Source organism: Topomyia yanbarensis, chromosome 2 (assembly GCF_030247195.1).
Source record: "Topomyia yanbarensis strain Yona2022 chromosome 2, ASM3024719v1, whole genome shotgun sequence".
Classification (NCBI taxonomy): Eukaryota; Metazoa; Arthropoda; class Insecta; order Diptera; family Culicidae; genus Topomyia; species Topomyia yanbarensis.
This window is the reverse complement of record NC_080671.1, coordinates 86,175,096-86,201,142: the sequence shown is the minus strand read 5'-3', so window position 1 is coordinate 86,201,142 and position 26,047 is coordinate 86,175,096. Positions and strand designations below refer to the sequence as shown.

The window sequence follows — 26,047 nt, the reverse complement described above, 5'->3', positions numbered from 1 at the left end:
CGACCGACCACCCTCCGAAAGCCGGTTTTTCGAGGCGACTACACACGCAAATCAAACATGAGTGAGTGAGATTCCCGGTACCTATCTATCCGAAAGCTTTGCACTGTCGATTAGTCACTTTAGCAGTGCTTCGTTTTCGTCGGCTGTGGTATCGTGGGCCTTTCGTTCGTATACCCATACCTATCAAACCATATATCTACATGTATCGAGTCGATTTTCCCGGTTCATACCTACCACCAGCTTCGCTTGCTTTTCCTTCTACGATGTTTCGCGCTGGCTGCCAGTTTGTAGTCGTCGTCGCGCCGGATAGTCGTGTTTGTTTTTCGTATGCTCTAGCCTAGACCTACGTTCAGAATGTTCTTGTTGGTGATGACGTGAGTTGTTCTGTACGGTTAGTTTTGATTCGCAGTTATCGTGGCAGGTGAAAAAGTTGTTTATCAAGCGAAATTTGAACCTAGATTATTTATTCGTGTGCTGAAGAATCAGTTGGGTCAGTGATTGATTCCGGAATAGTGAAAATGATATCGTACCGAATGGATGATAAAATTGTGTGTTGAAAGATAAAATAAACAAGTTTGGCGATAACGAATTTCACACCTGCTTGTTGATCGGCGAAAGGCTAAAAAATATCGGTTTCAAATTTACACAGCAAATATAAAAAAGCACGGTGGATTGCAGCAGACGCGAAAGTTACTGCAGATTTCGAAGGGGTTTTGCACACCTTGCACTTACACGAGGGGAGCAGTAAAATGTAAGTTTCGTCATACCTATTCGCTCAGAGAACAATTGCAATAGCTAGGTGTAATTATTGTCTCCGGTACACGGTGTAGTGGGTTATTGTTGGACTGCAGTTTTTTTTCAATTACAAGAACCATATGGCGACGTGTCGAGAGTTTCATTTAGTTTCGTCAGGTAGACCGCTACAGGTTTGGTTGTGCTTTTTTGCGCTGCGGTACTGCCGAATGAGGGGAGAAATTGTTTTTCAGCCGAGCGACACAGTTACTCGTTGGAACAAATAGCTTAGTATTAGGCTACTAGAAATATTTTGAAAAATTTGTTTTTGTACCTACTGATGGACTGTATAATTTGTTATTGGATATATACTTAAATAATTGAAACTGAAACATTTTAATTTCCAAAAAAGACGCACATTAACTTTCAAAAAATCAGAAATAATTCACAGCAATTCGGATCTAGTAAGCATGTCATAAATATATTTTACTCAATTTCGTGGTTATTTAAGTTCAAGGTTATTTAAATTCGCCCATTGCATTCTGTTTTATTTCTTTTAAGTGTAAAAATAGAGGTTTGATTCGAATTTGTAGTAGTACTTAGTAAAGTAAAACACAAAAGTTAACCTTCGTTTGCAACTTGTAAATTGGAAAACCCAGATTCGACCCGTACCCGAAATCATAAAAATTGCAAAACCCGAGTCCGATCCGTATCCGAGAAAAACTCAACCCCGATCCGAGCCCAAAAATATGAAAATTGGAAGACCCAAACCCGATAATTTCAAAATCAGAAAAGCCGAAAATTTTAAATTTAAGAAACTCGACCCGGCGCCGAATTTTTTAATATGGAGAACCAACCAAAATTCCCAAAGATTTTAAATTTTAGCACTAGTTCTCATATAACAATTATAGAGTCACTTGAACCTGAAGTAAAATCCTTGCACGTCCACTTATATCTGCCTATGTTTACTATTATACGTCGATTTTGCAATGTTCTGAGAAATTCGTACAATTCGTCGACGTCTCACGCGGAGACGTGGGTAAATCGTCTGCATGCTCTTGGGGAACAAACAGGTCGTCAAACGGTGGGATAACAAAATTCTCACAAGTTTCCTATCTCATGCCTCCACGTGAGTCTAAGTCTATCGATGACATTTGGTCCTTAGACCGGCGACGACTTGATGCTATTAGCCTTCTGCTGATAGTAGTAGAATGAGAGGATGCGAACAGATCTAGTCTAGAAAACATTGCCGTAAAAATGAACAGTTGATCGGAAATTATGAACCTAATTTCAAGCTCCGTTTTTGCTAACAACTTCGTGCATCATGTTAACAATCCTTTATATTTCCCTTCAGTGTTCGTTATTATCGCTCGCATATTTGTGTTCCTCAAACAATCCGATATCAAAAATAAGAAATAGGGGAGACCGAGGAGGGTTGAAATTTTTTTATTGTTTTTGTTGGATAAATCGACAAAAACTGTCATTCGATGATTGCTTATTTTTAAATTTCTTCTGTTTATGCTTTATCAAATTACATCAGAACAACCGGTACAAATCAATAACAAGGCATCAATATATTGATTTTTGTAACAGTGTTCTCTTTGTTTCAACTCTCCTCATACCGAGGTAAGTTGAAACAGCAATGAATGTGAGTTGAAACAAGTAAACAATTATTGTCAATATAATCAAAACGTTTTATAAAGCATCAAATGTTACAATTGTGTCATTTTTATTCGTTTATACTAAGATAATTCCTGTAAATGACATGCATTCTTATCATTATTTTTCGCAGTATATATCCACGTATAAACTGACACTTGTTTGGAAAATTTATGTTAGATTTTGGTTACAAATGCAGGAATTTCTGCACTTATCCCTACAGTAATAATAGTATGATACTTTATCTAACCAAATTAACTGTAAAGAAATTTGATACCCATTTTTTGTATGTAATAAACTAAATTAACTGTAAAGAAATTTGATACCCATTTTTTGTATGTATAGTAGAGTGGACAAAAATTAGATTCCAGCTCCGAGCAACCTTTTAGGTCCCATTTTGATCCTAGAACAACTGTGCAAATTCTTAGTTCGATCCCTGAAACTATATTTTTGCGCCCACTGTTTAAAGTTTACATGGGATTTTGCATGGGAAAATTAATTTTCACAAAATAATTCCTCCAGGAGTCGCCCATTACTTCCTAAAAATAAATCGTTATGTGGTTTTTATAGGAAATTTGACAAAGAAATAAAGTTTCGAAAACCACGAAACGATCTGATGCTTGAGAAAAAAGTTATTAAGCAGAAACCGATTGATGCTCTGACGATTCATAAAATATTCATGTTTTCTAGCACCACTGCTATTGGTTGTCCAATTATACGAAATTTTGTTTTAATCTTTTCATAATGTGTCTAAATCATTTATCTATACTGTTTGGCCACTTCGCAATAGTTTTGAGTGATAAATTGAGGCTTCTTTTGTACATAATGAGAGAAAGTTAAAAAATTTGACCGTCAGCAGCAGTGATGCTATGAAAAGTGAAATTTTCATCAATCTTCAGGGCATCAATCAGTTTTTTCTTAATAACTTTTTCTACAAGCATCAGATCGTTTCGCGGTCTTCTAAACTTTGTTTCCTTGACAAATTTCCTATTAAAATCAGACATCTACTTATTTCAGGAGGTAACGGGTGACTCTTGGAAGAATTATTTTGCAAAAGACGATTGCCCCATACGAAATCCCATGTAAACTTTAAACCGTGGCACAGTATCGCCTAGCCGGACAAAACCTCAAAATTTTATTTTAGATTTTTCATGATTTAACATTTTTCTCTGATTTTTAACAGGTTCAATATAGTCTTCTCAAAATATAAAGTCACGAGGACGAGAGTTCGATTTTTTACAGAACTTCAAAGGTGAAATAGATGATGGATTCTGAGGAAAACTATTTTTAAACCTAAGTTATTTTAATGAATATATCTTTTTAGTTAAGATTCCGATTGGGGTCAAACTGATTTCATTGGAAAGGTTATTTGCTGGACTTATAGCTACAATTCGATTTAGTCGATACAAGCCTTCCTTCTCGCTCAGACATGAAAAACAAATAGTAAATCGAGCAATAGTTTAAAGTTATAATGTTCAAAGTGGCTGTACTTTTTTTTTGAAACGGTTCGGAAAGATCACTTGTTGTTCTTGATACTTGAAAATTAGTGTTCTTTCCGAAAATGAATATCTTGTTTTGCCCCTTTCTGCCCCGAGGTATGAAAAAAGGTGATTTTTCATGATACGTCTGAAGGAGACGCATGGTAGCCTTTGACTACCCAGGCTTCCCAATATAATTTATAGATGTGTCTTATCATTATCAACAATTGAAAAAATGTGTATTCTGCTAAAAAAATCACCGTACCTAATTTTTGGAAAATGAATTTTCGGAAACAGTGCACTTTATTTTCGTAAATGTTGAATTTTCGAACCACCCTAAGTGCCAAAATTTTGAGTTAATAAAAAACAAAAAATAAACATCAAATATGAATTCAGCGTCACAAAATTACCCTAATGTGAAGTTTTCATCAAATTCGGGCCACTTTTGAGGTTTTGTCCGACTTTTGTATGGAAGGTGATCACTGTGCGTGGGCACAAAAATATAGTTTGACCGATCGAGCTAAAAATTTTCAGAGTTGTTCTGGGAGCTAAAAGGGGCCCAAAAAGTTACTGGGAGCAAAATTTTATTTTTTTCATATAACCATGTCCCACTCTAATGTATTATTTTCCAACCACTTTCCCTAGAACATTTTGCATTCATTAAAATGGTTGATATGACCAATGATACTATTTATGACTACAAGTGATACGGGTTTATGAAAACAGTTAATTTGTTATCTATGTCGGTAGTATTTGGTTCATTTGGAATTATGGTCACTTCTCTCCAAGCTTCAAAAGCTGATAGGAGTAAACAATCTAAACAAATGCATATTCCGTGGTGATAAATAACCTAAATCTAATAAATTGAGAACGTAGATTACTGTTGTCAAATTCAGGAAAGAAGGATTTTGATTATAATTATTTGTTCAGGAACGGTAATCTCATTATTACAATACCATAAGATTAGAAGTTCATCATCGAGGAGAGTTGAAACAAGGTGTTCAACCCTCTTAGGTCGAGAAGTAAGGCTTGATCAGCAATTTATAACTTATACATCGGAAAGATAGAAAGAAACTCATACAATTCATAAATGTTAACTCTTAGACTACATGAGCGATCGAAAATAAAAGTCGCAAGGATATAACATGCTTCGCAAAACCCGTTTCAATTAAATTAGAATATAAAAATCGGAAATAAATTTCAAGCATAAAAATCGGACAGAAATCCTTCAGTATAAGAATCGCTTAAAAAGTTCTCACCCGTAAAACTCGGCAAGGATGAACGTCCAGTATAAAAATCGGTTAAAAATAAATAAATCGCTCATAGGAGCATCCGTATATCTTGATGTTCAGGAATAAAAGTCGGCTAACAAAAAATACTTTGTAAGAATCGGAAATATTTTTTTCCGGTTTTTTTGCTGAAGGTTTTTTTTATCCGACTCTTACAAAGGAAAGTTCCAGTCCGATTTTTATAATTGAAGTTTATATCCGGTTTTTATATTCTAATATATTTGAAACGGGTTTTACGAAGCCTTGCGACTTTTATTTTTAATCGCTCACATAATAGTGATATTTTTATGATCGAACATCACTTAACATCCTATTTATACCAATTTGAAGAAAATAACGAAAACTTACTTTTGCTCATTTTTGTGGTGTGTTTACCGTGAATAATCAACCACTCATTTAAAGTAGTTGGCGTGTATTGGGGGGTTTGTGGGCACGATATAAATCAAACAAAGGCATTATTGTTTTATTCCTAACGGTACGGTTTCGCTGGTAATGGGCACTGTTTCAGTTCTCCTCGGTTTCCCCTACTTTCCTTGATTTATAACATCTCGCGCTATCATAAATCTTTGCCTGTATAATGTGTTATCACTCGGTAGTTTTCAACACAATATATATGTCGCAGAGAAGGATTAGCGAATTCTGTCTAAATACTGTTGCTATAAATAGTAATCCGGCCCATTACGCAGATAAGATTTGTTTTTCTAGGCAATACTCCGACGGTCGGCTGTGTGGAGTTCAAATTGATTTTGTTTAGAGAACATAAGCTACTCTCGGTAGCCGGCTGTCCAGAGTTTAAAAAGAACCAAAAACTAAACAAGATCTTTTCTTATTCGAGGGATCGTGTACTCGAAAACTAACTAAAGAACTACCGTCGTGCGAGGTATCTTTGCGCACTTTTTATCAATTTTTCAATTTTGACGAATTATAACTCCCTTAATAATCGATGGATTTGTATCATATCAGCACAGATTTATCGTCATCGTGTATGTATTATTTGTGGCAAATATGAGCAGAATTGGTTAACACATAAAAAAGTTGTTTATATAGCGTTCAAAAATATTTTTTGAGGATTAGCTGGGGGCTACTTTGCACACTTCTTGAATTCGATATAAACTAAAAATTAACCAGTTTTATTTACTTTCATTGAAATATCATTAATTTATACTGACATCAGAGGCTTTTTCAACAATAAAGCATCACGCATTCATCGCATTTTCTAAAATAATTTAACTTTTGCAACGTTACTTGTCAGAAAAACTTGAGTGGGTTAAGACTGCATATTGATTTTCGTATAGAAAAAAGGAAAATGATGAAGAATGGCAATATCAGTTTATTTCTAGTATGTCAGAATAAGTTTTTAAGAGCATTATATTAATTAATAGACACACGGTGGGATTGAAAATTTCGCAATATAAAAAAGTGAAATAAGGGGCTATTTATGACGTATATTAGAGTGCTAAATTGATGGCGTTTTTAGTACCGAAGGCCACGTTCTCAAGTTATGCACTTTTTATGTCAAGAATTCTGAAATAAAGGTTCGAAACCAGTTTTTTCACGGCCAAGATTACTTTATTTCGCAACCACCAACTTTGGAGGTTCAATGTCTTCAAAGAAATTATACAACATAATACAGAACATCTCTTGAAAAAAAAAACAATTTTGGTAATTAATTCTCTTGTACATAGTTACGGAGAATAAACTCAAAACATTATTTGGAGGCTTGGTGTCTTCGGCAAAGTTGTTGATAATGATATTAAAAATATTTTTTTAAAGACACAAAAATCTTCAAATGCTCATAAAAATCGATCCTTACATACTAGAAACAAACAAAAACACCATTTTTCATCACACAAAAACCTTCAAATGCTCATAAAAACCGATCTTGACGTAATAGAAACAAACGGAATAATAAAACTAATAAAAGCGCGTCGTTAGTAAATATTGAAAAACTAAAGTGTGCAAAGTAACCCCACATATCCAAAGTAGCCCCGCACGACGGTACCTAATAAATCATGTTTTATAAATCGCATCGCTTGCTTGGAGCGAATCCTAGACTTCATACCCTTCCAAACTACCAACTCCGCGACACCTATGGAAGAGTCTGATGAATCGTCGTCCTTCCGTTAAATAGGTGAAGCATCAACACTTCCCATCTACCGTATCCTTTATCCTTCCCCGTGAACTATGGAGATGGGGGCGGTCGGCACTGATGGTTATCATGCTGTTGAAGTTTTAATATGAGTCGGATTGGTATGAATGCCTACTTGCCATTTCCTAAGCAACTATTATTAGATAATCAGCAGTCAAACATGATGAAGTCAGTGTGCAATCCGCCAAAATCATCGTCACAACGCCACGGAACGCAACGCATGCTCGTGGGGAACAAAGAAGTTTAATGATGAAATGACGGTTTTAATCAACCTTTTTCATCGTATTCAAGCCAAAGATGATTATTTTTTTATCGAAGGCCTTTTTTACAAGTACAGATTTGTATTTTGACGTGAATCAATTAAAAAAACTGCTGGTAATCATGTTAACTTATAAAATCAACTCCCATTTGACAGTTTTCACGACGCCACCCGCGTTACGATTTGGTAGAGCGAAGCTAGTGTCGAAGGATATCAATGAAAGTTCTCGGGCATGTTCTCGATATCGGATTATTTGCATTAAAATGTTCCTCATTACTTCGTTTTAGATAGTATGATATATGCACCAGTAGAGCTACAACCACCTCTCCAATGGAGTTTTCGGAAAACACACAAATCCGCAGGTGGGTGAAGATGACACACAGCATTTATTATCAATTCTTGAAAAACGTGGAAATTAGAGTATTTTTTTAACAAACCCGTATCATATCATGACCTTTGTGTCAATAATTCAAATGTAAATATATTTAAATGTCGTAGACGGGAACGAAACATAGTTTTGTGATATTTATGTTTACAATGTACATAATTCATTATTAATGCACAAATTTAATTCAAAATGTATCAAAAAATGCCAATACGCGGGAGATGGCAGGCACTGCGCAAACCAATGATTTTGAATGGGTAGGGTGATAATAGAAATAGGGCGTAAACAGATTCATTACCCTACTTAAAAGTATCACTAGGTTATCGACATTGTATCGGCATGAATGAACTAAGGCGAACTTGAAACAGATACGATTGGCTCCAATAACCAACTAAGTTTCAACTTGTGGTACACTTACCTAGTATGTACGTGAAATCATGGAAGACGGAAACTACGAACCTGTGATAATGTATGTGGGATGTGTTTCTGTTTATGGTAATGACTGTTAACTAGGTTCGTGGTGACACAATTTAAACCCCTTTCGGTTGAGGGCTTTTCAGGTGACAGAATCGTTCGGTTTTCTGCCATCGTGCTTCCTGCTTATCATTCCTGTCATGTCCAATATAACTTTACTATGAAATGGAGACAAAATTGAGATGAACTGACAAGAGAGGCAAAAAAACAGTAGATATATTTGTTTTTGTTTTATGAACTGCAGTCACAGTTTCATTTTATTGGTAAATTTAGGAACATTGTTTACAGTCCGATTATACGACGTGAACTGATTCATTTTCATGAAAATCGGCTATTTTGCGAAATTTTCGAGGATCACTTGACATGGTTCTACTCAGGTGTGTCCAGCTGCTAGCGACCCGTTATATGTACGAAGAAGTACATATACAGGGTTGGTGATATGAAGTGTTACCAACTTCAGACCGGTACATTTGTCATTGACGGTACGGAAACATTGACCGTGCTGTTGTAAGTTTAACGGTCATGACTCCCATAATACTGAACAAAACACTTCAACTAATGTGTTGAAAGTAATTACAACCATTTTGCATTAAATTTTGAAATTCTGATTCAGGTGTTTGTAGCACCTTTTAATAATAGATTTGTTACAGTTTGTAAATTCGAAAAATTTAGAAATTTTTTTAACACTGCCTAGTAAAACAAACAAACTAATGGAGAAATCTCAAAAACAGGTCATTTATGAACTCATTGTTGATCATTTTTGAACTCAGCGCACCCGATTTACCCTAAAAACTACTATCACAACCTTGCACCATGTAATAAAAATCTGGCTTATTTTGACACACCTACAGATCGCTTTCCATACAAAACACTTTTGAAGTAGAATACTTCTAACGTTTCAATATGGGGTCCCGTTTCAAAAATTTCAGTTGAGAAATTTTCCCAGGTTTGAAATGCGAGTATCTTCCGTTCTACTGGACGAAATCGCAATATTTTTGCACTATCTGATCGGAAATTTGTGCACGTATATCGTATTAAATTTCGGAATTACTGCGACTACTATAAATAAACCAAAACAAGGATTTTCAGAAAATCCTTCGGAAACAGCGAGGAAAATGCGCAATTTGTCAGCATATCCCACGCAGAGCCGTCAAAAAGGAGCATGTAAGCGTTTCATTACATACGGGAATGTTATATATACAGGTCACGCGAGCTTGTTTTGTATCAGTGGGTGCTCGCTTACCACACGAGCAACATGCTCGTCCGGACGGTACAATGAGCGGTATCATGTTTGCGTTCCCGTACCAAGCGTCATCGCCAGGTTCTTCGTGATAAAATCCAGGGAATCACCAAATCTGCCAGTCGGCGTCTGGCTCGTCGTGGTGATGTAAAATGCATCTCCAATTTAATCTACGAATGCTGATGGTGTGCAGAAAAATGTCATCCGAGATGCCGTGACCTACACTGAACACGCCAAGCGCAAAACCGCAATGAATGTCGTCTATACTCTGAAGCGGCAGGGACGCACTTTGTATGGATTTGGAAGTTGAAAAGGTAGAACTCACTTGTATCATAAAAAGGCCCTTTTCAGGGCCACCAAAATCATTTCAAAGAATGAGTTTGCATTTTCTGTTTCATGGACTGTTTCTCCCTGGAGAGCTATTTGGGTTAAACCCTAAATTATGATTTATTTCAGTACGCAAATTGCAAATATGGTCAGAAACAAACTGGAGTGAAGTGAATTTTTACTAGGCGCATTCAAAAAAGGTTTCAATTCTCAAACATTTTACAAAGGTGCCGTATTACATTACTCTCTTTACCCTGAGTGTTCGATAATCTCCGTATTGGAAACACAATTTCAATTTTGTTCTTTATCAAAAATATGTGGTCGACCAACGAAGGGGTGGAGCTTCGAAGAACACATATTGAGGACAATACAAAAAAGGACGAGCTTACATTGTGCTGTAGTCAGGTATAAAAACTCAGCATGCTGTTGCTCACGCTCAGTTCGTTTCCAGCATCAGCATGCAGCAGTTCGTTTGCAGCATCTCCCGCAAAATTCAAACCGCCGTCCGTTTGCTGCTGTCACAGAAGAGTTGACCAAGCACGCCGTCTTCGATGGCACCAAAACTGTTACCATATACACCAGCACCAAGTAAATTTCGAACACTGCCCAAAGAAAAGGCCCTTTTCAGGGCCATCAATTTATCGACAAAGAATGAATTTGAAGTTTTGTTATTACAAGCATCAGCTTGTCAAGAGCGTTGGATGGTAAGTGAGCCACTTGTGAACAATACCGTCGCTTTCACGAGAATGGCACAAAATGAAAAGTTATTTGTGACAGTTTAGTGTAATGATTCAATTTACAAAAATCGAACGTTTCGATATAGGGGCTCCGTTTCAAAATTTTCGGCCAGAATGCTGCCTGTTTTTTCAAACGTGAAAATTTGCTGTTGTATTGAATGAAAACCTTCGATTTTTGCGCTGATTGGAAATAGTTGTGACTAATTCTGTAGAATGTACAATTACTGAAAATAACGGATTTTGTGAAAGCAGTGGTTGGTCCATACAATTCGATTCCAAGCCAGACTAGTTTTCGTTGGAAGGTCCACCTCTGACAATAGAAGTAAACTTTTTTACTATGAATTCAACTACAACTTCCTTGAAAACAGCACAGCTAAAAAACTTTTGGGAAAAACGCGCAAACCTAAATTTTTCACTATAATGGAAACTGCCTGTGCCCAGCCGCACAGCATCATCAAGATTGATAGTAATTCAAGCCGGGAGGAAAGAGGTTGTAAGGCAATGGAAAACGAAAATTTCATTTATATCTTACTGGAATATAATTGGCTGGTCCTGAAAAGAACTTGTTGGTTTGTGGTTTATTTTGGGTCACAATTTAGGCCTGCTCGATTGCTGATAGCTGTGAATTTCTCGCAGGGCGACAGTTTCTGTTCAGTAGTGATGAGGCTTCCTAACGCCAACCGTGACTGGGGCACTTTTACACGGCCTTCGTTGCTTACTGCTTGCGGGGAGGCTTTCCTCCGGTGGACTTACGAGCGGTATGTTTGGTACGGGCCATTTATCAACAAAGAATCGAATTGAAATTTTGTTATTACAAGCATCCGAAAGTAGCTTGCCAAGAGCGTTCGATGGCAAGTGAGCTACTTGTGAACAATATCGTAGATTTCACGTAGAATGACATAAAATAAAAAGTTATCATTTGTGTGTTTGTTTACAGTTTCGTGTTTACTAGGCGCATTCAAAAAAGGTTTCAATTCTCAAACATTTTACCAAGGTGCCATATTACATTACTCTTTTTACCCTGAGTGTTCGATAACCTCCGTATTGGAAACACAATTTCAATTTTGTTCTTTATCAAAAATATGTGGTCGACCAACCAAGGGGTGGAGCTACGACGAACACATATTGAGGACAACACAAAAAAGGACGAGCTTACATTGTGCTGTAGTCAGGTATAAAAACTCAGCATGCTGTTGTTCACGATCAGTTCGTTTGCAGCATCAGCATGCAGCAGTTTGTTTGCAGCATCTCCCGCAAAATTCGAACCACCGTCCAGTTGCTGCTGTCAGAAGAGTTGGCCAAGCACGCCGTCTTCGATGGCACCAAAACTGTTACCATATACACCAGCACCAAGTAAATTTCGAAAACTGCCCAAAGAAAAGGCCCTTTTCAGGGCCATCAATTTATCGACAAAGAATCGAATTGAAATTTTATTACAAGCATCAGAAAGTGGCTTGCCAAGAGCGTTGGATGGTAAGTGAGCCACTTGTGAACAATATCGTCGCTTTCAAGTAGAATGGCACAAAATAAAAAAGTTATTTGTGTGATTTGTAGACAGGTTAGTGTAATGATTCAATTTACAAAAATCGAACGTTTTCTAACATTTCGATATAGGTGCTCCGTTTCAAAATTTTCGGCCAGAATGTTGCCTGTTTTTCTAAAAGTGAAAATCTGCTATTGTACTGAATGAAAATCATCGATTTTTGCGCTGATTGAAAATAGTTGTGACTAGTTGTGTAGAATGTTCAATTACTGAAAATAACAGATTTTGTGAAAGCAGTGGTTGGTCCATACAATTCGATTCCAAGCGAGCCAGACTAGTTTTCGTTGGAAGGTCCATCTCTGACAACAGAAATAAACTATTTTATTTTGAATTCAACTACAACTTCCTTGAAAACAGCACAGCTAAAAAACTTTAGGGAAAAACGCGTAAACCTAAATTTTCCACTATAATAAAAACTAGTGCCCCCGCCGCACAGCATCATCAAGATTGATAGTTATTCAAGCCGGGAGGAAAGGGGGTGGGAGGTTTTAAGGCAATGGAAAATTTCATTTATAATAATAATACTTTATAATTGGCTGGTCCTGAAAAGAACTTGTTGGTTTGTGGTTTATTTTGGGTCACAATTTAGGCCCGCTCGATTTCTGATAGCTGTGAATTTTTCGCAGGGCGACTGTTTCTGTTCGGTAGCGATGAGACTTCTTAACGCTAACCGTGACTGGGGCACTTTTACATGGCCTTCGTTGCCAACCAGCCCCTGTCAAGGACGACGTCTCTGTACAGCCAGCATCACTGCCATGAAAGGCAAAACATTGATTTTGAGCCGAATGATTAGAAGCTGTATTTAGTTACAAAATGTCGATTAAATTAAATTATTAAATCATCCCACAAGATGCAAAACGTCGTGTGAAATGCTTGAATATCGAGCATAGTGCCGAACATAATTCTTTGTTTGGGGCTTTATAGCTATAACGCCCCATATATGTCGGTCGCTGTCAAACTCCATATGATGGTATAGGGTTGCCAGGGAGTTGTTGCCAACTGCTTGCGGGGAGCCTTTCCTCCGGTGGACTTACGAGCGGTTTGTTTGGTACAGGCCATGTAGCGAAAAATGCTGATCTGCTACTTCTCTAATGCTGGTAGTAGGACGACGGTCAAACGCTCGTTTGCGTGCCTTCATTCATAAAAGTTCAACAATATTTTCAAAGAATGTTGCAAATTGTCAACTTGATAATTCCAAAAATACTCCAAATAAACTATGAATGTGCTAAAGTCGACAAAATCGCATAGAAATTGCTTATTCCAGAGCAGAATTTACCGGTCTAAAGTGTATTCTACTTCACTCCGGTTATGTCTCTGACATTACCCACCCATCTTTTTTTGCAATTCGACAGCTTCATTTTAGGCCAATTCAATAAATTGCCTACATGCTTTTTTAAATGCGGTTTTTAAACTAAAGCTTTGAAAGTTATACCGGCTCTTCCACGGTATAGTATTTACGGCTGTGTACAACCGCCAGAAGAAGCCGTTGGTACACAATTGAGAATAGCGAATCAGAAAAGGTGACTATATGTCAGTGATTCACTCAATAACAGATGGATAAAGGCTATGATGCAAAACCTTAAGGTCCGTCCAGGTTAAGTCTTCGGTACAGAGCAAGACCTTGGCCAAGGCACTCAGTTGGTAAATCGATAGCCTTGTCGGCAGCTCACCTGGGTTCGATTCCCAGCCCCACACATAGGACACGCTATTTTTTTGAAGGGATTTTTCTACCCGGAAAAAGATGCGAATTACTCTCAGGTGAAAACAGCTATAATCAAAATGAAAGAACGCGAAATAGGCAGTAACCAGCAAGAAGACACTATGTACGAGAAAGGAGTCATGGAGTGCAAATGAGAGGAGAAAACACTATTGCATTACGTCATTACAGAATGTTATTGAAATAATAAATTATAGTCTACAAAAGTTTTGATCAGTTCGCTTCATCCAAAGTTCTAAAAAAATCGCAAAAATGTTTTTTTTTTCACGCTGAAACCCTGAAACCCTACGTGAAACTTGCGTGAAGTTCATGTGTGAAAAATCAAACCTAAAAATGGCCGACAGTGTGCTTATTTGTTTGGAATTTCTTGATCCTACGAAGGTTTTCAACGTAAGTTGTGTATGCATTTATTTGGATGAATGATAAAATTCATGTTCTATATGCTTTAATTTCAGTAATCGATTGAGCGTACGGACAAATTTTCGGTCTGACAAACACCTGAAAAAATTGAAATTGCGGGTACTTGCTGCCCAACATAGCCAGTTTTTAACGAGTTTGAGTATTTTAATTAAGCTTACATGAAGTATTTTAATGAGAGTAATTAATCTGAGGAATAAACATGATTATTTTTTGAAACGTTGAAAATCAAATTATTTGTTTTATTTTATTGAATTACTACCAAGTTATCTGGCTCATCAGGTGAAAACTACGTGTTCTTTATTGACTGCGTATCGGAAATTCCCGTAACAATTACATGAACATTGAATATTTGAATTCATGTAAATGTTACGTGAATTCCTCAATATATGGAAAACACGTATGATGAACCAGATACTGATTTATCGGTCCACTCTATTAAATGTACGCGTGAAAAGTGCGATGAATGAGATTCATATATGTTTTCACATAAAAGCAAAGTGAATCATGAATTTTTTGAGTGTACTCTGCGATTGCGTTTTGTTCCGAAAAGGTTTAAGAGCTTTCTTGCATGCAATTTGTCATCATATTCTCATCGCATCACACCAGGTAAATTTACAAAATTCTAGTTTACGATACAATCTTAGGAAATGCAAAATGGTTTCTGCCGAAGTTTCTGTCCATAATTTATATTGTATTCACGTGGAATTGGTATGCAAAAAACGGCGCTTGAAGACAGAAGTGGGCCACTACAATTACGTCGTTCTTTGTATAGTGAAATATTTCTATAAATTATGCAAAAGTCTGATGACTTATTTTAAATTCTTTGTTTGTTTTATTTAGTGTAAAGAGCCTATTTTGACTGTATTAGGAAAAGTACGACACTATTTCATGCGTATAAATAGGCATATAGTTCGAACTTAAGAACTAATATAGTAAACCTGGCGAAAACGGTGCAATACTCTTATTTGAACGCAACACAGCCTCAGTTATCACACTACCATTTGAGTTGTGTTGTCGACGAGAATTGATGAAATTGAAACTTGGTTTGGCTTACTAATGCAATATGCACCATGCGCTTAACAGTTTTATGAAAAACTTGGTCCACTTCTGTGTGCTTTATTTCAGCTGTCTGATGCAAAAATAGAGCTTGATTGCATTGTAAATGCTCCAATAAAATTTTTATGGCAACATTAGTACAAATCGACATAGATCTTTCATTAGGTTTTTTACGTTTTTCTTTCATTAGGGCTTGAATCGAAAATGTAAACAAACTGCGTTTTCGCTATTATGACATTATGCGACAAAAATACTACAAGATTGAGGTGAAAATTAGTTAAAATGGTTTTTAGTTCGATTTATAATTAAAGAAAACAAAACGGCGAAACATGTATTTTCTTCGAGATTTCGACTTAGGCCCTTCTTCTCATATGGAATATAAAGGCTAAACTTACATTTTTATACAGAACCGAGCCGTACGGTTATTATTCACAAAATTATTCTTTAAGCGGCAGTTCTATTATATAAATGATAAGCAATATCTACTATGATCATGTCTACTTGTTAGTTATTGCACATAAACATTCGAATCTTTCGATATTTTCATGAAATTTGAAGAAAAGATGCATGCGCCCTTTCATTTGCATTGGGTTTCTATGCGCCCATTGCTGAGCCCTATTAAAAAGTATACTGTCAATCTCGCCCATTTACCCAGCCCTACACAGCAAGATAGAGTCAGTTTAGCCCGTTTACCGCGCCCTGCTGCAAATTATGTTCACGGTTTAGCCCTTTCACAAATGGTGTTTGCTGAAGGGCGAAATCACGACTGGAATGCAAATTGGGCGTAAGCATTTTTTTTTAGTTTCTACCCACTAAAAGCACATAGGAATTAAATTTTTTGTTATATTGTCATAAGGTTTAACCAAAGATGCTTCAGGGAAAATATGAGCATAAAGTAATTTATACCTACAATAAAAACTACATTTAGAAAAGCATCACCGAATATTGAAACTGATATTTCTCCATTTGAGTACAATGCGACTTAGGCCCTAATGAAAGATCTGTGTCGAAATGTGCAGCCAAAGGACAAGCACTTTCGATGCATATGAAAAACTATGTGAATTTCCCAAATTAATGAAGCCTATTGTGGTGGACATGGTTGGTCGATAACGTGGGTATTATGGATAGTTTTTATTTTTTATTTATTTTTTTATTTATTAACAGATTAAGGCCGAAGTGGCCTGTGCCGTATACAAAAGATTCCTCCATTCCACTCGGTCCATGGCCGCGCGTCGCCAGCCAAGCAGTCTGCGAAGGGTCCGCAAATCGTCTTCCGCCTGGTCGATCCATCGTGCTCGTTGCGCGCCACGTCTTCTTGTACCGGTCGGATTACAATTGAGAACCGTTTTCACCGGGCTGTTGTCCGACATTCTGGCTACGTGCCCGGCCCACCGTAGTCTGGATAGTAGTACCCACTCGAAAAAGGGTAATTACCCACTCGGAAGCTTAGAACAATTCTAAAATTTGAAATCTGTCAAGCATGTGACTAGCGCATGTAATGTTCGCATCTGAAATTTTCGACGTAACACGTTTTCATTTGCATAAAAGTACCGCGAGTGATTTTATGTGATTCTAATGCAAACAAGTGTATTGCGAAGATGCGACAAATCGTTAGTAATAGACCCCTCTAGTAGTCTTATAACCCACTGGGGCTTAAAGTGTCAGGCCGGTCCTGATGGTAGATTGTGCTGGAGATGTGGTATCCATAAGTGATTTATTGTTAAAAATAAGGTTTCTAGTAGTTATCAACTAGCGAATTCGGTGAAAGTCGCTTTACTAATAAGAAAGTGATCGTCAAAGCGCGCCAGACCTCAGATTCAAAGAAAAATCTTTTGTTGAAATGTGAGAAAATGTTCCACAGTAAGTGACACATTAAACATGCTATTGATCAGAATACTTGTGAGCATACAAAATCTGATCATTATAAGCATGATATTCAAAGTCACCTGTTCGACCTCACTATGGAGAGTATCTGAAAAAAATCCAGTACCGGTTTTTTCCTGGTATTTCCGGTACAGTGCCGGTACTGGTACAGTAGGTTCTTGCCAAGAAGTAGGAACCTTCGGTCGGATTCTCGTAGTCTCCTTTTTAAAGGGCACAAATGCCTCTTCCACTACTCTGCAATCAACACCAATGATGTTAATAACCTGTGACAGCTAATAACCTGTGCGTTCCTTGGCACATCAAATCTTCGAATCGGGTCTTCAAGCGTTATGCACGGTGTGTTTGGTAGAACAATTTTATTCGAAAAAAATCGGCATCGCTAAAACTTCAGCACGTGATAGAATGCGCTTTTCTCTTTCATTTGAAAGTAAAATTAAAATATTCTATCGGGGGCTCCAGAACAACTTTTTATTTTAAAGTTTTTTTTGTTTGAAACCTTAAGTTTTTCAATGAAACTGGTTCACATTTTTGCCCCTAGGTAGTACTTTAGACATTCAAATATTACCAAAAGTGAGAATCTGATGGACAATTTCATTGTGTACATCGCGATCTAAAATCGCTAGAGAAAGATATTAAATTTTTATCAAAGTTTCTAGATTCGCACGGGGCCTATTGGTTAAGAAGCTTTGTTCCAAAAACATTTTTATTTGTAAAAAAATGGATTGCCTTATTTTAACAGTGTGCTCAGAAGAACTTGAATGCTAACAAAGTCCCACCTTGAAGGGTAAAAAAACATAATTCCAGATTCCACCGTTTTATGCGCAACAATGATATTTTAGGAGCATGGAGATATAGAGAAGAGTAGATAAAATTTGAACGAAATTAGTACTCTTTTGAAAGATGCTGGGCAATGCAGCAAAATGAAACATTTTTTTCTGTCACAGATATACAGTAAAGACCCGTTTTTATCAGCCCCTTGGCGAATTTTAAGCTGATAAAACAGGGACATTGATAAAATCGGGACATATATTTTTCTGTCTTTTTATTAAACCGAAGCTCATAAAATATTCTTCCTTGTTCCTTAGATATAGCCTTGCAACCTTTTTTGATTATTTACTTTAAGTTCCCCTTAAGGGGGTCTGACAGTGCAAAATTAAAAAAAATATATTTTTTTTTGCATTTTTCGGATCTCCAAGATAAGAAATATATGCCTAAGAAAGGATTTATTCGAATTCAACTTGGTTCGTTTGCTAGAGCCCATTAAACTACCAACTATCAATTTTCATATGAAGCTGATAAAATCGGATCAAAAAGCTGATAAAATCGGGTGCTGATAAAATCGGGTCTCCACTGTATTTGTTTCTTCTTTTTTTTCTTCACTCATTCTGGAGTATGCTTGATGTAACCTTGAATCCACCTTTTTGCTCGTTAGCATCTTGTGGGATATCTATATTTGGCCTAAATTTTAACTTTATATTTGATCAAACTCAATTATATATGCAGTCATTTGATTTGATTTCGATTGAGAATCCTGATTGACACTGAACTGAACTGGCAACTCTGTCTTCTTGATATGTTGTCTTTGCTCTTATCCCATATTATGAGGGAAATCTTCAATAAACAGACTTTTATTACTTGAATGTATGGTACAGCCTGGTATTTTCTTGTTCGTTTTCTGTTGTGATCCGTGTACAAAGAGTAACGGCTCCGGAATTTCTTCTTAAAGGAAATTATGAAACATGGTTTTATTCATTTTTCTAAGATTATGTGCTCGATTTGGAAATAAAATTTGAGGACAAGCAAAAATCTGCATCTATAAATTCTGATGAAATGAATCTACCCCAAAAGATAACAAACATGGATTCAAAACTCGAATAGCTTTTCTTCTTGTTCAATCATCTTTCTTTTAGTGTTGATAAAGACAAACAGGATTCTCAACCCAAAATTGCAATAAAATCCGTCGTTTATTACAATGACTCGAACTCTCTACTTTAGTTCATTCAAATATAAAGCTTTGAATTTAAGCCAATTGTATTTTACCAGTGTCGCCGACGCAAAATCATAAACAGCTGTTCGCAGCGAGCACAAGAAAACCGTTCGGCAGAATCAAAACAAACCACCGCAACATAGAACAGTTCGTTCTGACCTAAAGAGGCAGAAGGAAAATCAAATTACATTCAAGTGCGCCCAATGATGAGTCAATGCGCGCTCACGCAAGGGTCATATATGCTTCATCGGCATTTTCGGTGCCACTGCCGGTCACAGCGCATTCGAAGACGATAATTATATCGATATTTGACTTCGCGCGGTGGCTTGGATAATAAAACATTTGTGCAGAGTTGACAACAATATTCATTGTTAACATTCTGTACCAAAACAAATCCAAATAAAATCGATTCAAAAATCGATTATTTGTAAATAGCTAGCTTTAGGAAAGTAGGTATATAAACCAAAAAATTGTATAATAAAATCAAGTTGAAATCGAGCAGTCGAAAGTACCACTTCACTCAGTCGAAAATCCTTTACTTCGTGTCCAGACCCTGGAGTTCTTCGTTGGTTTTTCCACCTTGTTAAATCCAAAGTCAAATTACTTCCTTGTTTGTAACGCAAGCGGGGAAGCAAATTGTCTTACGACCAGAATTAGTATTGGTTTGTTACGCAGAACGATACTAACTGGACGAGGAATTCCCGGCTTATTACGCTATAGCGTGTGGTATTTGTAACGCAGGTGCCACAAACTATACTTAGTCTAGAATTAGAAGTGGCTTGTACCGCAGGACGCTTCTAACTAGACCCAGCACCCCCCTCTGCGGCGAAAGATCGTTCGGCGGAACGATATATGGTGGCTCCAGAGAGGATTTATCCTCACAATTCTCGCCACAGAAGGCACGAAGTAAAGAAAAACTACTAAGTCCTACACTGACCAAGCTACGGTAGTGGAAAAAGGCATAAAACATTAAGCGAACACCTACAAACTGTGGTGGAAAAACGCTAGAAACACAGCATGTCCGTAGCTTATAACGGACAGTAATACGCATTGCAATACGCGTCACTTACAAAATCGCTAATAAGGCGTATCCGTAGCCAATAGCGGATTCGGTGAAAACAAACAGTGCTTGAATAAGATATCACAATATATATCACACCGTGCGATATATCACTAGTGAACCTAAAACAAGCCGAAAGAGAAAGCGGATCTAAAGGATGGCATCTGGAGGATACGCGCACAACCCGAATGGGAATTGCCGCCTGTGCAAGGATAAGGACAGCGCGGACGAATGGATGGTCGAGTGCTCAAAGTGTTGGAACTGGTTCCACATGACCTGCACCAAACTTGAGAAAAGACCCTCCACTAAGGACCTCTGGCACTGCCCAAAGTGCAAAGAGGAAATAATGGAGCTCCAGCAACTAAGAAAGGAGCTGGAGGATCAAAAGAAGAAGACTACCAGGAGTGTGTCCAAGGAACGCGGACCAGCAGACACTGTAGAGTTGCTAAGACGCCAATTTGAGGCACAAATGGAAAGCCAAAAATTGCGTGATGAGGCATTTCAAAAAGCCATGATTGAGATGGCAACCAAAATGCACCAAGTAAAAATGGACCCCGAAGCGGGACAACAAATGGCTCCGACAATCAAATTGCCGGATGAAATTACAAACTTACTGAGGAGGCAAACAGCAACACCCCTCCCAGTTTTCAACGGAAATTACAAGGATTGGCCAAATTTCAAACGGCTTTACGAACAAAGCAAACGAGAAGGTCAATTCAGCGATACCGACAATATAAACAGACTTATGGCAAGTCTAGGCAAGGCAGCAAAGGTACACGTAAGTGCCTTGCTGATGGATCCAGGAAACGAGAAACATGTAGTAGAAACTCTGGATAGTATTTACGGACAACCGTTGGCTATATACAACGAACTATGGAAGGATTTGGCAAAGTTACGGAACCCACGCATGGAATACCCTCAAAGCATGGTGGACTTCGTAGTGACTCTCGGAAATTTGGTGTCCAACATGTCCATGATACAGTGCGAGGATTATTTAACTAATCCGTTGCAGATGGCTGAACTTGTTTGCCGCTTACCACTGAACTTAAGAGAACAATGGGCGGACAAGGAAGCAGAAGCAATGATTCCGCAAGAAGGACGACCACGGCAAAAACTCACACTAAAGGAATTACACGAGTTTTTGAAACCGCAACAGCAAAGGGCAACACTTCTTATTGCACAAAAGGTGTGTCAATCTGAGAAGGAAAACCCGAAAAATGAGCGCCAATCAAGAGTCAATATGCACGCTGAAACAACATCCAGATCCCAAGCTAAATGTTCCTGTTGTAGTCAACAACACTGGATAGTAGCATGCCCGGTCTTTAAAAAGATGAGTGTGGAAAAAAGACGAGAACTGGCACTAGAGAAACGCATGTGCTTTAACTGTTTACGCCAAGGACACTCCTTTAGAAACTGTCAAATGAGGCCAAACTGCAGAACAGAAGGATGTACAGCACATCATCACACATTTCTTCACGTCAGACCAAAAACAAATGATGAAAAAAGAGCCTCCCAAAAGGAGGAAACAAAACAAAAAATCAAGGAACCTTCAGGACATTCAAAAGACAACAAGAAGAACCAAGATAAGAAGGAAGTGAAAGAAATAGATGCGCAAGCTCCAACATCGTCCACCTCGAAGGAACAAGAAGATGAAGCTGTACGCACTAACATACACGCTACCAAAAGAAATAAGGTCTACTACCAAATACTGCCGGTTACACTTTATGCGCAAGGAAGACAATTAGAAACCTTCGCATTTTTGGATCACGGCTCATCGAACAGTCTAATTCTCGACGACTTGGCCAAAGATTTAGGTTTGCAAGGGCCAGTATCACCATTATGCATAAAATGGACAAATGACTCCGTACACGAAGATAACGAAAGCCAAAGCGTATGTTTCAAAATATCAGGCGACAACAAAATTCGATACCAAATGGAAAGTGTACGTACAGTAAAAAAATTATCCTTACCACGACAGACGCTTGACTACAAGGATCTTCATGAAAACTACAACCATCTTAAAAACCTTCCTATTCAAGGATACGAGAATGCTGAGCCGACATTACTTATTGGACTTGATCATCCCCGACTATTAATAGCAACAAAACAGAGAGCAAGCAAAGTCGGTCCAGTTGCCGCTAAAACACCAATAGGATGGGTCATTTACGGAAGGACCAACTCCCGACATCAAGGAGAAATATATTCCTGTGTAGTAGAGGAGCAAGACTCACTACGAGAAGAAATGAGGAAATACTTCTCAACGGAAGAGTTTGGCGTTAAGGTTAGCACCACTAACCAACAGAGCGAGGAGGATAGACGAGCTGAAAAATTGATAAAAGAAACAATGAAGTATGACGGGAGTCAATACGAAATTGGCCTTTTATGGAAACAAGCCAGGTCCATAATGCCAAAATCAGAAAGCTTCAAGGGAGCATTAAAGAGGTTAGAATACACTGAGACTAAGATGAGGAAAAACCCTGAGTTTGCCCAATGGTACACGGACAAAATTAAGGAATACGTTGAAAAGGGATACGCACGAAAATTAACAGCAAACGAGATAACACTAACAACCGATAAAACATACTATTTGCCTCATTTCGCTGTCGTAAATCCTAATAAAACACCTTTAAAACCGCGACTTGTATTTGACGCAGCTGCCAAGGTACAAGGATTATCGCTCAACACTGAATTACTCTCTGGTCCCGATAACTTGACATCGCTCTTTGGAATTTTACTGAGATTCCGAGAAGGAAAGTGCGCAGTAGCAGGAGACATCCAAGAGATGTTCTCACAAATTAAAATACGCAAAGAGGATCAGGAGGCTCAACGATTCTTATGGAGGGACGGTAAGGCTTCAAATACCATGGGACACTACGTAATGCAGGTAATGACGTTTGGAGCAACCTGCTCACCTGCATGTGCCCAAGCAGTAAAGAATGCAAACGCAGAGAACTACCGAGATTGCGATCCGGTGGCAGCGAACGCCATTATAAAACAACACTATGTTGACGATTATCTGGACAGTTTCTCGACAGCGGAGGAAGCCAGTGCAGTCACTTTCGGAGTTATAAAAATTCATGAAGCTGCACACTTCACACTAAGAAACATCATTTCAAACGATGCCGAAATGCTAGACGTTCTACCTGAACGCAACGTCGCGAGACAATCCACCCAAAAGGAATTTATTGAAAAAACTGCAACATCAGAGAAAGTCCTCGGAGTATACTGGGACACGACCCAAGACACAATTGGGTATAGAATAGCAGACTTCAAGTCCAACGCCATACCGACCAAAAGAGAAGTCCTCTCAACAATTGCCAGAATCTTCGACCCTCTTGGATTAATAGCGCATATTACGATTGGAGGTAAATTACTAATGCAACAAGCCTGGAAAGAAGGTATAGACTGGGATGAGAAAATATCTACGAAATTAATGGAAGATTGGACGATTTGGACAAATAGACTATCCACAATATCACATCTGAGAATTTCTAGGTGTTTCTCTCCCAACATACCGGATGCAAAATCATTGGAATTGCATATCTTTGTTGATGCATCAGAATCAGCGTTTGCCGCGGCAGCATATATACGAGCAGAAACCTTACACGGATACGGCGTAAGCCTAATAGCAGCAAAAACGAGAGTTGCACCAAATAAAGCCATGTCAATTCCAAGGCTAGAACTTCAAGCCGCGGTGTTAGGCACACGATTGAAAACAACCGTTTTAAAGGAACTTCGATTGAATATTACAAACGTAACCATGTGGACAGATAGCACCACTGTACTCTCCTGGATACGAAGTGACCATCGCAGGTATAAAACATTTGTAGCCAACCGAGTAAGCGAAATACTCGACGACACAACGATCTCCCAATGGAGGTGGGTACCATCAGGAATGAATCCGGCAGACGAAGCAACACGGAACATCCAACCTACGGAATCTATATGGTATACAGGAGCGACGTACCTAAATACAAAAGTGGAATCATGGCCAAAGGAGAAAGGTGCAGTCATTGAAACTTCAGAAGAAAAAAGGGTTTGCAGCGTTCAAGAAATACAACCTGCGAACATTATTATGCACACAACTTGGTGCTCGGATTGGGGACGACTAAAGAAGGCAGTTTGTTACTGGCTCAAATACATAGAAAAATTGAGGACGAAAGTATCAAACTCCAGATATGATGAGACAATTACTTCTGATCATTATAAGCGAGCAGAAATCCTATTGTTACAACAAGCACAGCAAGAAGCTTTTCCATCCGAGCTAGTGGCTCTGATCAACGGCGAAGGTATTTACCAGAACAGCTCTGTAGCAGATCACGAGCTTGCATTAGATGAAAACCGTCTCATCCGAATCAGCGGACGAATACAAAACATGACTCCAGTACTATTACCAAACAAGGGACATATAACGAATTTGATCATAAAACAATACCACGAGAAATTTCTACACCGTGAAACAGAAGCAGTTATAGCTCAAATACGACAGCATTTCTGGATAATCAAGATTAGGGCGGCAGTAAAAAGAGTGAATGCAAGATGTCAACTCTGCAGAAACAAGAAGGCAAGCCCTCACCCTCCAAAAATGGGCACATTGCCAAGCTGCCGCACCACTCCAAATTTAAAACCATTTACACACACCGGTATAGACTTCTTTGGACCAATGGAAGTTACAGTAGGAAGAAGATGTGAAAAACGCTGGGGTGCACTCTTCACCTGTATGGCTACTCGAGCTATACACCTGGAACTAGCAGACGACTTAAGTACAGACGCGCTTCTCATCTGCATAAAAAACTTACAAAACAGGCGCGGCAAGGTCTGTGAAATGTACAGCGATAACGGCACCAATATGGTTGGCGCAAGTAATCAGATGAAGGAATTAGAAATCAGAACAGCGATCGAAGGAATAAAATGGAATTTTATTCCACCATCAGCTCCACACTTTGGAGGAGCATGGGAACGTATGATACAAGAGGTTAAAAAATTACTAAATGAAAAGTTATGGCCAGTATCAAAACCCAAGGAGAGCGTACTTAGGAATGCTCTAATCGAGATAGAGCATCTCCTGAACAGTCGCCCGTTAACACATATACCATTAAGCTCCAACGATGATGAACCCCTGACACCAAATCATTTTTTGATTGGATGCGCAGGAGGAACGTATCCTTCACTCGACGACACGTCGCGAGCCGAGGCAACAAGAGAACACTGGAAAAAGGCTCAAATGGCAACTACTAAATTTTGGGATCGGTGGAGTACAGAATACCTTCCTAAACTGAACAAACGAGAAAAATGGAAACAGAACACAGAACCACTCCAGCCTGATGATGTCGTTGTTTTTCCAGACGAACAACGGAAAGGGAAGTTTCATAAAGGAATTATAACCGAAGTAAGGAAGGCGCAGGATGGCCAAACAAGGTCTGCGGTCGTTCGCACTGAAAACTCTAAATTAGTTAGGCCAACTGTAAAATTGGCCAAATTAGACGTAAAGGCAGATACGGTATTCACCGGTCACATACAGGAAATATCACCAAAACGAAAAGACGTCTTCCCGCAAAATAGTAGCTCAAATGCAAAGGCAAATATGACAGATTGGGGTAAGCGACAAAAAATCGACATAGAGCTAGTAAAACAACTAGCAGAAAAGCACA

At 38.2% G+C, this 26,047-nt stretch overlaps 1 protein-coding gene across 1 annotated transcript in view; it reads left to right on the top strand.

The window, feature by feature from the left end:
* Nucleotides 1-285: 285 nt before the first annotated feature.
* LOC131678733 (clavesin-2-like) overlaps nucleotides 286-26,047 on the top strand; it is an 89,620-nt gene continuing 63,858 nt past the window's right edge. Inside the window, exon 1 of the mRNA XM_058959017.1 lies at nucleotides 286-751. The gene's annotated coding sequence lies outside the window, so the exon portion shown is untranslated. The remainder of the gene's footprint in view (nucleotides 752-26,047) is intronic.